The following is a 14,198-nucleotide window of genomic DNA, read 5'->3' as shown; positions in this document are numbered from 1 at the left end:
CCTGAATAGCTCTCTAAATATACATACGTACATGGTATATAATTACAAAACTCAAAGGTCTTCTTTTTCTCCCCTTATCTCATTACTGAAATGAACAGATGTGTTACTATTCATATTCTTTCAATAATTCACAAATGCATAAAAGTGATAATGTGTATGACATGTTGCATTCAGAAATGTCACTTCAAGATGGATCTATATTGATCTGTTGGCTATTTACGAATACATGTAGATGCGTCAGACGACTGCTTGTGTAATATATTGTGAAATGAATTGGTGCCAGTGAATGAGCTGCACGGCTTTCATTAGTGGTTCTTAACCATACGGCACAATGCTACTAAAGACGGCAGAATTGATCTACACTCAGTCTTAACACCTGGGGATTAGTTACATCTATAAAAGGCTTTAATCAGTGAGAGCGTCATAGTCATTTATATAGAAAAAGCTGCCAAATACAGGTTTATTTATTTGTTCAAAAGGATCACAAAAAGCTACTGCTAATGAGAACAGCTAGTCTTCCCGGGGTCCAATCGGATTTTACATGTAGGGGAAGCATTGCTGATTATTTGCAAAAGCTGACAGACCAAATAACATTGGCTTTGATCATCACTTAAAATACATTTTGCATAATTGCATACATGTTCCTTCACCAAAAAACACCACATTTTGAATCGACTTTTACACAGTGATGTGACAATATTTAAGGTTTTATGGCAATAATTTAACCCATACAAAAAACATAGAAAACACCTAAAGGCAGAACATTATCATGAAAGATAGAAAAGATCAACGTCCATAGGCTCTATAAAAGCGTTGCAACCACATTTTCAATATATTTGTTTACTTCGTCTATTACTTTCTGTCTCCAAAAACATTGACTAAAAATGCTAGCTGTTCCTTGACATTTGCCCTTAAATTAAATCTGAATGTCACCACTTTGTTTTCCAAGTAATTCTGTCTGTAATATGCTGGTTTACAGTGCAAAACTATTCAATAGACACAACATTTTTAACAACCATTGCTGTGCTATAAGGTTGTCCTGCATGCTGAGTAAAGGTGCATGTAGGGCAGGAGTAAACTTCACCTCCTTATACAGCCACTGTTTTCTTTGGGCAGAAGAAAGAATGAGATACATTTTTTTTTTTAAAAAGCAAACCTGGACTTGGTGTTAGCCTCCCAGCTCTATAACCATAGGTTTGAACACAACAGCTCTACTGGGCAAAAAGTTAAACATAGAGACAGTAACCTTGGATTTAATGATTAACAAAATGAAGCCCTGTGACATTACCGCTCCTTTTAATTTCTATTTAAGAAAGCGTATCAGAGTTAAAAGTGCATCAGTCAAACAGGGAAGCTTTTAGTCTCTTTGAACAGCTAAAGAAAGGTGGAGACTGCTGATAAGAAGAGTGGAATTGCTTAGAAATTACATGCTTTATATTAAAATCCTTATAGCTTTAAAAAGAATACGACCACTTGTGGACCTTGGATGAACTTTGTGCCATGAGATTATAAAGGGAGAAAGCTTCTCTCCTCCTACAACAAAGAGTTAAGATAGCAGATGGTATTTCTTTATTGTTTTGGTTAAGGTCAACTATTCTTATTCAGGTTAAAACACGTGGGATTTTCTTCAGGTTCAGTCAAAGAACAGATACAAATACAGTTGTAAACATACATAAAAAAGCCAAACAAAAACAGGAGAAAGAGGTATTGAGAGGGGAGAAAAATACCAATCCTGAATACCAAAACGTTTTATTAACCAGAAGAGGTTTAATTCCTAATAAGTGGAATTTTACAATACAAGCTGAGAAAGGAGAACATAGCAGTTTGGATGTTCCAGCTTTAGCATTTCAGTGGGAGATAGAGTTGCAATGCAAATAGCAACTGACAACACTTATTCATACCTCACAGCAAGTGGTGAGAGATTAGACATTATTATAAGGTACAGGTTGAACCAAAAAGGCACCACGGTCGGGGAGTTGTTCCTCAGAGACGGTTGCTTAGGATGTATGTTGAGACAAACACTGTGTAGTTACAGTTAGCTACATTCTGCACACCTTCAAGTGCGAAAGATAACAATGGAAGTATTTTCTACTGTATAGGCTTCAGCAGTAGAAACATAGTGAAAAAATTCCTTCCTACATCGAGAAATCTCTTTAAATAATAACTCAATTTGCACCAAAACCTTGCCTTAGTTCAGTCACACCATCTTTTTTTAAAGAAAAATGTAACATGTTTAAAACGCTTCAATGATCACCTACTCCTCTGATATAATTACTCTTTTCCAAGATGCTTAAATATATGTTTTATATGCCTACAGTTTGATAATTGGACTAAATAAACCCAAAAATGAGCACCCCTGGCAGCTACTATACCTCAGGCAGCTGGCTTGGATGTCTCCATTGGCAATTTAATACATTAAAACCTGGGTTTGGATATCTAAATACGGCAGTGTCAATTCTTCAAATGGTTTCGTTAGTTGGGATGTAGAACTTGTCAAATTAGGGAAACATGAAGCCAAGATCAGTCAAACACATTTAGCTCAAACCCATGTTAAAGAGCTTGCCAAGCCATTTATATCACAGCCACAGGTCTTTTTTAAATAGATTTTCCCGTTAATGGTATTTGAACAAATTGGGGCACTTCTCAGCATCGTGGTATCCTACCAAGGACTGTCTCCTTCACATTTTGTGGCTTTTGATATTCAAGGTTAACACTTTCTGGTGTCAACTCCTCATGGGGGATCTGATTAAAACCTGGATCAAAGTCTTTGCCATTTCATTGATATCAGTAGCTTGTTGTGTAATGATACACCAACATTTTTTACTTCCCTACTAGTCAGAATGGTTTTCTCTATATGTCATGTGTTTGAAGTGGGTTATAACTACTCTGCTGAATCCAATAAAACAGGACTTGGTCATTTAGATCAGTGCTTCTCAAACTTTTTTCAGTAATGTACCCCCTTTGAAACATTTTCTCAGCCAAGTACCCCCTGACCGACACCAAACATTTTTGATTGAAAAAGCCTATACAAATAATTACAATATAGTGATGTTCCATCAGTGTGTGATGTATTAAGTCCTTTGTGCATGAATTACAAAGAACTAAGGATATTTTCAACTTCATGCATGAAAAAAATAACATAACAACATTTTTATGAATCAGATTTTTCAGGAGTTTTTCAACTGAAGTAATACATTTTTAACAAACTAATGAACAACATGATATATTGTGAAAAACTATAAAATACAATACACACATTTGACGTGTTTATATGAGGACCCCCTTGGTGGTTCTAAGAATATTTTAGATACAATTGTGTTTTCTATTGAGCTTATTGTACTAAGATTATTTTTGTAATCATGCATGGTATTTTTTTTCTTAACCTTTTTTTCTTTTCTTTTTTAAATCTCACGTACCTGAAATATGGCTAAATAGCTCAGCATCCTCCTACATATTGTTATGACATTATGCAAATAAATGCTTGAGCCTCCAGCCACTTCTTTGGGGCCTTGGGTGGATGATTCTTGTTCTCATGCTGTCTCACATCTTTATCCAGGGTTTCACTCCCGGGGGCTTCAGATGTCCCCGTATGTGCCCACTTCACCTGTAGCCATCTTCAGCCTGGCCTCTTTTCTTGAACAGAGTTTGAAGCATTGCTCAGCTTCCCTCCGGCCCACCTACAGTACACCAGAATACTTCCAGCATAAGCCTGAGGATGAGTCAAAGGTCAGGAACCTGAGAAAAAGATAACTTTCAGCCTTAGCACTGAGATGCATTTCAAATCATAGTTATTGCTCTGTTTTAATTCAAGCGTAAAAAGCCCATCATGTCTGCCGACTGCATCCTGCAAGCTTTCAGTGGTGGAAGAAGTTCTCAGATATTTAGCATGATTAAAAGTATTAACACCACATTGTAGAAATACTCTGTTACTGTGAGGATTCTCATGTTATGTCACGTTTGTAGTTTTGTATGTCTGGTTATGGCTGTTTTCCTCCTTGTATATTGTCTGGTCCTTCTTCCTGTGTTTTTCCCCTGTCGTTAGTTTCCCTGGTGTGTCTGATTCTCTGATTGTGTTCACCTGTCGCCCTTGTGTTTCTCCTCCCCTACCCGGCTGTTTCTCGTCTTGTGATTACCCCTCCCTGTATTTAGTCTTGTCTCTTCCTGTGTTCAGTGTTGGTTCGTCTTTTTCAAGTTGTCTAGATTATCCTTGAAATAAAGGCATTTTCTGCGTTATCTGCATTTGGGTCCTGCTTCCTTCACTCACCGTAACAGTTACAAGTCAAATTCCTGCATTCAACATTTTTACTAAAAGAAAAACAGATTTAACATCCAAATATACTTTAAGTAACAAATCTAAAATAACTTGTTGAGCTGATTTGCCATTTTCCCAAAAAATAATATTATATTGCTGGATAAAGTTACCTAATGTGTTGCTCATTTTAAATTATCTTAATTCAAACAATACATGATCATTTATTATTTGATTTATATTTTTTATTAATAATATTAACCTGCAAAATGAAAGCTAACTCAAATCGTCAAACTAAAGTCGTGGAGTAAGCAGTAAAATAACGACTTACTTAAAATGTAGTGGATTAGAAGTATAATGTAGCATCAAATGGAAATATTCAAGTAAGTACCTCAAAATTTTACTTAAGTACAGAACTTGAGTTAATGTAGCCTACTCAGTTACTTCGCACCACTGCGAACATCCATTACTTTTTGAAGCAGGAAAATCCTATAAGATTGTGGAATTAGCTATCAACCTCAACTATAAAATGAATCATCACTTCTGTGTTCAATGCTGCAACATACCACGATTTAAAGTTTATGAATACAAACAAATACAAACATTGTAAATAGCAGACAATGGTCCCTTAAAACCATAGAGATGCTTGAATATGTCATTTCTTTGAACCCAGGCATGGTCCAGAATGACAAACACCCTCTTTGTTATAAACTCAGCTCTGCAAAGCAGTGTCTCATTCACACGGGTCACGCATTTAAAATCTCACAGATCAGATCCTAGTGAGGAGGGGCTTTGACAAAGGCTACATTTGGAGACTAAATGTCTGCTCTCCAGCACGGACACTTCTCTTTGTGTTTTAAAAAGGATGAGTTAAAAAGTATGGTTGGCTTGTTTGAGAGGGCCAAAGAACTGGAGAGAATCGCTATGAGCAATTAAAGGCTCTGAGTCAGAGTGCGCTATTTCTGCTTCGCTTTTTCCACTGAACAGTCATTCGTCAATACACTGATGGTGTTAAAACAGAAAGATGAATTGCCAAAGAGTTGTGTAGCTGCAGATGATGGATGAATAGGCGGATAGATGGTTGGTTATTCAGCTTGTGAATTTCTCTGACTCTGTATGAATAAAATATTGCTGAAATGTAAAATGTACAAACAGGAGAGCATGTGTGCTTGAATGACTACATGTGTAAATGTTTACAAGCTGATTTCTCCCCTTACATCGCCTGCTGAGATCATTTCCATGTTAAGATCACTCTAGCCCTTTTTACAAAACCCAGCCCTTATCTTGTATGACATTTCCTCTCCTGTATTCATATTTTGAGCACCACTTTTAATTCTCACAGCCAGTTTTGAATGTGATTCAAGGGATGGGAGGGGGGAAGGGGGGAGTGGATTTGAATAGCATGACATATGGCTGTGAATATTAATGAACTGTAAAAGTGCTCTGCATACGATTTAAATCTTGTAAAGGATTCTGCTGTCTAAGGTTTTTTGACATTTCTGAACCACTGATGCATTCTCAGAGTATGACTCAAAGAAGCTATTTGACAGTTTGGCATGATCATGCTCTACTTTTTTTGAAGACAAAAACTCTAAAATGATAATGGGCAAATCATGAAATGTGCAACTGGGGATATAGCCCATGTACATTTTGATAATTGGCAGGAGCTACAGAAGTGGATAACGTCTAGAGAGTTTGATCTTGACATTATGTTGTTAATGTTAGTAACTTTTCTTACACATTGTCCCTTTTTTAAATCCTTTTTACTTAATGTGTGATGTATACACGTCAACGAACCAGTATTGGTATGTCGGAAGATAATGCATACATTTTCCAAAACAATGCTGAGGTTCTTTTGGTTATAAATGACAGAATCAAATTAAATACAGTCTGTAGTTTGGGGCACATTTGTAAGAGAACAGTGACAACTATGCTACTTCTTCCAGCATTGATTTAGAAGTAAAACTGGGCATTTACATCAAGGCTACAGTTTTTTGTTCCTTTCTTTTAGTTTATTCTGGGATTTATGCCAATGATTATCATCTCTGAAGGAAGGATAGCCCTTATTGATAGAGTGAGTGTGCAGCTATTTTGCTTTATTTAAAAAATCATTGGAGGTGCCAGCTTCCGTTTTGGTAATGATGGTGTGGATCATTTATTCTAGTTTGTACAATTCTCTGTACAATTCTGGGTTTTGTATAGTTGGCCCTATACTCTGGATAAGGATACTTTAATCGCTGGTTTATATAAAAAAAATAAAAGTCCATTCTTAACTAGTTACACACGTTATCTCACTAGTTAACATCAGATGTTTTTCTTACTAGTTAACTAGTGGAGGGCATTTTGTGTTAGGTTCTGTTATAAACATGTTAGACTTTGACCGTACATGTTACGTATTTTTCTTACATGTAAGGCTATGGCAAGCCATTTGAGTATTTATTCCATATCCTTGATATCAGACGGCAGCTGTGCAGCTTAATAAAATGTTTTAAAGAGGATCTATATTCCTGTCTGCAGTCCTAAGGCAACTTTCTAGTTTTAAGAAAGTCTTCAATGTTCTTACCTAATTTGATATACAGTCATATGATCATTATTACAAAAATACATTTGTTTTATATTTTTGTAAATATGGTATGACTGTATTTTTTGGGCTGGGTGGTGCTCTATAGCTTAGGGCCAATAGGAGACCTCGAAGCGTTCTTTCCCCTCCTCCTCCTTATCATTCTGTGCAACTAGTTTGACTAGTGCACATTTGTGATCCACTAGTACTAATAGTGAACATTTTACGCCTCACTAGTTCACTAGTTGAATTTAAATGTATCTCACTAGTTAACTAGTGAAGGGCAAAGGGTTCACTCGTTAACGTGTAGAAATGTTGAGCCCCACTAGTTAACTAGTAAGGTCAAAAGAGGCGCCAACTAGTTAACTAGTGAGTGATTGTGGGTGCTACTAGTTAACTAGTGCAGACAAATGTATGCCACTAGTTAACTAGTTCTGCTTCTTTTTTGTAACTAGTTAAAATGTCAGAGCTTTTGCAGCGCACTAGTGAACTTGTAACGGCCCGTCCACACGGCGGCATGCGTTGAAGCTTCAACGCTTCTGCCCATTCACTTTGAATGGGGTGACGTCACGCTTAGCCGAACTGCATTGTGGGAGTGTTGCTTCGCTTTGCTCGCATTGCTCACTTCAAAAGTTGAGCAATGTTCAACTTTTGAAGCTTCGGCGGAAGCGTCAGCCAATCAAATCATATGCCAGTACAAGCTCTAGCCAGTCAAACTGCGTGCTTGTGTGTCCGGGGCGGGAGATTCATGTGATTGGTTATTGGTCGAGTTTCAGACAAGCTCACCGGCAAGCTTCAACGCACGCTGCCGTGTGGACGCTGCGTAAGACTTTTAGCCACACTAGTACGGTCAGAGGGTCACTATAGTGAATCAAAAAGCTTACAAGTTGGGACTTTGGTGCTACAGGTGCTGCTCCTTGCATCACTAGTAAGGCTTGTGTGGTAACTAGTCGGACAAAAGTGCCACTAGTTGCTGAAAAAGAGTGACTAGTGTAATGTTTTATTTAACTAGTAAAGCAGAGTGCCAAACTAGTTTGACCATTTATCTAACAAGTGAAATCAAAGAGCCAACTAGAGTAGGCACCTGCCGTCTGATATCAAGGATATGGAATAAATACTCAAATGGCTTGCCATAGTGCTTCTTTTTTGTAACTAGTTAACATTTCAGAGCTTTTGCAGCGCACTAGTTAACTTGTAAGACTTTTTGCGTCACTAGTATGGTCAGAGGGTCACTAGTTCATCAAAAAGCTTACATGTTGGGACTTTGGTGCTACTAGTGCGGCTCCTGGCGTCACTAGTAAGGCTTACTAGTCAGACAAAAGTGCCACTAGTTGCTGAAAAAGAGTGATTAGTATTATTTAGTTAGTTTAGCTTTATTTAACTAGTAAAGCAGAGTGCCAAACTAGTTTGACCATTTATCTAACAAGTGAAATCAAAGAGCCAACTAGAGTTGGCACCTGCCGTCTGATATCAAGGATATGGAATAAATACTCAAATGGCTTGCCATAGTGCTTCTTTTTTGTAACTAGTTAACATTTCAGAGCTTTTGCAGCGCACTAGTTAACTTGTAAGACTTTTTGCGTCACTAGTATGGTCAGAGGGTCACTAGTTCATCAAAAAGCTTACATGTTGGGACTTTGGTGCTACTAGTGCGGCTCCTGGCGTCACTAGTAAGGCTTACTAGTCAGACAAAAGTGCCACTAGTTGCTGAAAAAGAGTGAGTAGTATTATTTAGTTAGTCTAGTTTTATTTAACTAGTAAAAGCAGAGTGCCAAACTAGTTTGACCATATATCTAACAAGTGAAATCAAAGAGCCAAATAGTGTAGGCAGCTGCCGTCTGATATCAAGGATATGGAATAAATACTCAAATGGCTTGCCATATGCAAAGGGTTTTGACAGCTTTGTTGTAAAGTGTGACCTTTTTAAGGCACTTTGCTCTAAAGCATTATCCAGAGGAAGAGCTCCCGATTGAAAGCTTGTAAAGATGCAAACATGACTCACTTTCAAACTTTTAATTAACTTTATTGCAACTTTCTAAGCGACATCTATTTTCAGACTAAATCCCATCAGATGCTTCCATTGGCATGTTGCTTCTCAATGCTTTCCCACTGGCCTCTATATAAGAAGACTGCAGTATGTTTATGAGGTCACAGCAGTGTGCGTGCTCTGTCAGTAATAAGACAAAGCTTTTGATTGTCTCTATGGATTTGAAAGTACACAGGGGATGATCTTAATTTTAGATCAAGGGCTTATCAAGATAGATTACATTCTGAATGACTTCAGGAAAAAAAACGTTTTAAAGAAAGGTTATTCTTATGAAACACTCACATCTTTAGCGGGGTGTCATGAATGCCCCACAACCATTTCAGGCACCAGTTTTCCCTTTTTTTTAAAAACAGGACTTAATGAATGGAAATGCACTGCAGTCGACAACACAAATGAAGTGGGATATGTTAAAAAAAATGAAAAAGAATAAAAACACCAGAGAGAATGTGTGCCTTCCTCCAGGCCTTTAAGCCTCAGTGGCGAAAAACTCAAAGAGTGTGGAAGAACAATAACGGAAAACTGTGAGTCTACTAAATGATAATGAGGAAAGATACAACTAAGAGTTATTAAACAGTATGTGGGAAAATAAACAAACAGCTTAAGGATGAGATGAAACATGAATAATGTAAAGCAGGGATTTCTTTGTTGATGGATGGATGGAGACATAGATGGGGACACAAAGCTTGGCACCTAGCTCCTCATAGAAAAAAGCATTGTAGAAAGCTCCTCTCAGTTTTACCTGTGGCTGCAGTTCCATTCAGGTGTGAACGTTACGGCCGCATGCAGTTAAGCTTTCATCTCTAGCGACCGCTGGGCATTGTCCCGGAGTTTCCTGCAACGTGAAAACAGAAGACTATTTTGAGATTTAGAGCGATATTGAATGTTTTCTTTTGTAGCGAGCTAGGTTACTAGGTGTGGTGTTTGAAATGAGAGATAAAACAAGGAAATCAGCCGGCAGGCATTGAGCAATGATTTTCTCATCTATCACCATGAGACATCATTTCATTCCAATTTGTAGCTGGAAGGAGGAAATAAAGGCATGTAATCACTTCAAAGGCCTTCCCACTGCTTTAAAAACCACGTTTTGTTGCTTGGAAAATACACATTAAATACGTGTGGCTGTTTGCTCTGTTGAGACAATAGTCTACCGCACCCCAAGGCGTTAAATACATGTGAGGTTCTTTAAACATGAGCGGAAATTGTAGAACCATTATAATAAATCACATTGCACATGATCAGCATTTTAAATTATGACTGTTGTTGTGATGTTTGGCGAAAACAAGTTGGACATATTCGTAAAATAGACTAATTATATGTTACTTATCCTGCAGTAAACTACAATCACAAATAATCACACTAGTGGAAGATTATTCTTTTTAATATATTTTTTTCTTCTGTTCAAAAAAGCACTTTCCATTAGATCTGTCGGTGGACGAGCTCCCTAACACATCCTGAAGGCTCTTCCCGCTTTCCACACTGATAAAGTTATTAATTAAAAATACATTGTGCTGTGAGACTGTGGCTGATGTACTCTGCGCAGACACACACCCCTGGGAGTGCTACATTATTCACATTCACACAGAAACAGTTTGGTAAAAAGAGAGAATTATGCAAATAAAGTAGCTTCCTTCATGTTGTTATGACTACCTGAAGAACATCTTGATGTTTTCAAGGGAAGATTCAACTGATCCCTGTCACCAAAACTCTTCTTTTAGTTGCTAATACAAACAGAGAAAAGAGACCAAGGGTAACTTACAATTATTGTTATAGTTGACTGAAGGTTATAATCGTTTTGCTTGTTCAATTATAATACAAAATGGTCTAAAATGTAATCTGAAAATAGAAATGTAACATTTTCCAATGATATTATTGTGTAAGAACTGCAACTACTGATTTTTTTTTTTTATCATTACTAATATTACAATATCATAAAATGGTAAAAAAGGAAAGGTTCCAGATGTCCTACTTTGCTTTATCAACACTCAGACACACACACATATGGTTTCTATCAAATATGGCAACAAAAAGCTTCAAATTCTCACATTTGAGAAGCTGATGGTTATGATTTTTTAACACCCTGGCAGCTCCATTTTTCTATTATATTTCATTTTTTAAAACTTCTTTGAGCAAATGTTTCCCTCTGAATTATTATTATAAATTCCTGTCATAATTGTGCTAACTTTTTCAAGTTCTAATTTGAGACCATAGTGGTATACTGACAAATAACTTATTTTACTCCAATGACGTAGGGAAGGGAAAAGCAGCACATCCTCACATTTGTGAAGCTGGAGCCAGATAATTTTAGACATAAACTGTATTTAGGTTTGAATAAATGCTTAATGAGCAATATGTTTAGGGATTCAACTGACCATTCTTTAGATTATCGTTTAATTGGTTAATTGTTTTCTTAATCAATTGTTGGGACAATGAAATGTTAGATAATATTGAAAATGTCCATCCCAGTTTCTCAAAGTCCATCATTAACGTCTTCAGATATATTTTTTCTCCCAAAAATAATCACTTTATTATAAGGGTTAAATTAAGGGGTAATATAATTCAGAAAATCTCCACATACAAAGGACTGAAAACAGCATTTTTGGCATGAAAAATGACTTGCTTGTTCAACAGTTGAGGATTGTTTTCCATCGATTGTCGTATCGTTGCAGCTGTATTTCTTTTAATATATTTATATATCTATATGTATTTTTATAAGGAGACAAAACATTTGAAGTGGTAGTATGTTTCAGTTTATTCCAGCCTGATGAACATATTCTGTATTCTGCAGCTTTTGAAGTCAGTCTTTCCTCTGCACTTTAACATTGCTATGGTTACAGGTTATGTTCGGAGCTACTGGGAACCGCCTGAGGGAAGTTCTCCATTTACTTCTTCATATACAAAGATCTAATGTCTTTCAGTTCGGCTGTAACATGCACACCCTTAATCTCGACACTCTCTCGCAGTAATTATTGTTTTCAATCCCAAACACTTCAAGTCTGTGACTCATTCGTGTATAGTACAATGATTGCTTTGCTGCTGTTTTGCAGACGTCTGATAATTAAACACAAAAGATAAAGAGAATCAAGAATATGAGAATAAAGAAGATGAATTCTTAGGGCTGCTACATAAACACTGCGTCCAAACCCGATTAAATTGAAGAGTGATGACATTCATTAATTATTAACAGTGGCCATACATCTATTTCCGTCAAGAATGTGCTACTTTGTGGCAGATTTGAAAGCAGGTTTCCATAGCAGGGTGTTATTTTGGGAGTTATTACATGTCGGTGAACCCGAGAACCCATTTCAAGAGGCGTGAGTATCACAAGTCCATTTTCCCTCCCTGTTTTTGACATCACACCCTAAGTCAGCTCTTAAGGTGTAAATGTTAACACAAGCTCTTCAGAAAAAGTCCATGTGTTTTATGACTTTATTTCTCACTGTAACACATCTTGTCACTTTTATTTAATCAACTCTGGTAATGCTTATACCGTATACTCTTCCTCTTACTCTGTTTGCTTCAAATGTCTGAAATTATTCCAAAGATAAGCATCATTTCATACTCTGAACTACCTGCAATTTGATTTCCCTTTGTGAAATATGAGCAAAAGTGGTGATGTTGGTAATTGGAGTCAAATACAGCCACTTTAGTCCTTACAATAACTGCTGTTTTTCACGCTGAGCTAGTCGCCAACACAACAACCTATTCAAAATAAAGAAGAAAAGAAAACTTCAGCTTGAGTCTCGCCTTGAAGCACACCCTTAATACGTTTTGTCAATTGGGGAAGTCATTTTCATCTAATTATCTAGACCTGCTTTTTGTGTTGATTGTTTTAGCGTTGAGGACGAGAAGTGTTCATTTGTATGCCTTCCAATCCCAACACAATGACAGAAGAGTATTTACTCATTCAAAATACAAGAGAGTTATTCATTTCTGTAAGAGAAGGCGGGTTCAATTTTGTATTTTATGCCTGTACTGTGACATGTTTACATGATTTAGTGTTCAAAAAACTGCTTTAATTTGGTCATACTTTGCTGCAGCACCTCTTTTCACATTTTTGTCTGCTCTGATTGGTCAGCTGTCCAGCTCTGTTGTGATTAGTGAACCGCTAAAAGATGTCCCGCCCCTTGTATCAGCCTTTGCAGACCATTTACATGCACAAACAACACACTACAGGAATGGGAAAATCCCAAAAAGCATAATAGGGCCTCTTTAAATTCATAAGAAAGTATGTGGAGCAGATGTAGTTCTTTGAAACATAGAAGAAATAACCTCTTTAAGGTATACAAACCTCAAAACATATTTACTTTAGCTATCCTCTGAAATCAGTTGAGGCAACAGAAATGCTTCTGATTTAATTGATGAAAAATTAAGTGAAAAAAGCAAATGACACTTCAAAATATCAGAAAAAACACTGCCTTCCATTGTAATGTGACTGTAGGCAACATTTTCCGTATTAGTGTCATCAGGAAACTTGCAAAATAGCAGTTTATTACCTATTAAGAACCATGTAAATTAGCTGTGATCTTGTGATACAAATACAGACAGAGAACACACTGTAATGCCATGGCTGAGAGAAAGCAAGCAATATGCAACTGTGCCATCTAAATGAGAAGGTGCTAGATGCAATGTCGTTTATCAATCTAGAAAAATTGATCCGTCTGCCTCAGAGATGGCGGCTGTTATGGATACACCAACCCCAACTCCACACACACAATATCTAATGTAATCAAATCTCAGCAGCCACAGTTTGTATGCAAACCAGAAAATATGACTTACGCCTTCTGTGTGTGTTTTCTCTCCAGCTCCCTGTAGAAGATTGTTTCTAACCTGAGATGTTGCCCGTCCCTGCTCCTCAATATACCGTTTGACTTATTGACTCACTCGCTATAAGCCTGACTGTAGCCTGCTGTTCACTCTCAGGTTGCAGGAAATCTATATATCAGAATGAAAACAGGAGCGGGGGGGACAGAGTCTTTTCCTGTAGGGGCCTTCCCCCAACCTCTGGATACAAGCTGCTTGTCCTTGTCAATGATTCAGGCTGGACAGTTTTCAAATCCACATTCAGGAACTGAAATTCAGCACTTTGGCACCTGCAGCCTGCACTTCCCTCTCTCCTCCTGCAGACTGTGTGTGTGTGTGTGTGTGTGTGTGTGTGTGTGTGTGTGTGTGTGTGTGTGTGTGTGTGTGTGTGTGTGTGTGTGTGTGTGTGTGTGTGTGTGTGTGTGTGTGTGTGTGTGTGTGTGTGTGTGTGTGTGTGTGTGTGTGTGTGTGTGTGTGTGTGTGTGTGTGTGTGTGTGTGTGTGTGTGTTTGCTCTGTGTCTAGTTTTGTATTTACGGGGCTC

At 37.4% G+C, this 14,198-nt stretch overlaps 1 long non-coding RNA gene across 1 annotated transcript; it reads right to left on the bottom strand.

The window, feature by feature from the left end:
* Positions 1-441: 441 nt before the first annotated feature.
* LOC307024049 lies at positions 442-13,845 on the bottom strand. Its single transcript, XR_013803822.1, has 3 exons — positions 13,633-13,845; positions 9,596-9,688; positions 442-3,709 (listed from the first exon to the last, which is right to left on the bottom strand). It is a non-coding gene; the product is annotated as an uncharacterized lncRNA (long non-coding RNA).
* Positions 13,846-14,198: the final 353 nt, after the last annotated feature.

Source organism: Notothenia rossii, assembly GCF_949606895.1.
Source record: "Notothenia rossii genome assembly, chromosome: 11".
NCBI lineage: Eukaryota > Metazoa > Chordata > Actinopteri > Perciformes > Nototheniidae > Notothenia > Notothenia rossii.
This window is presented reverse-complemented; position numbering and strand designations above follow the sequence as displayed.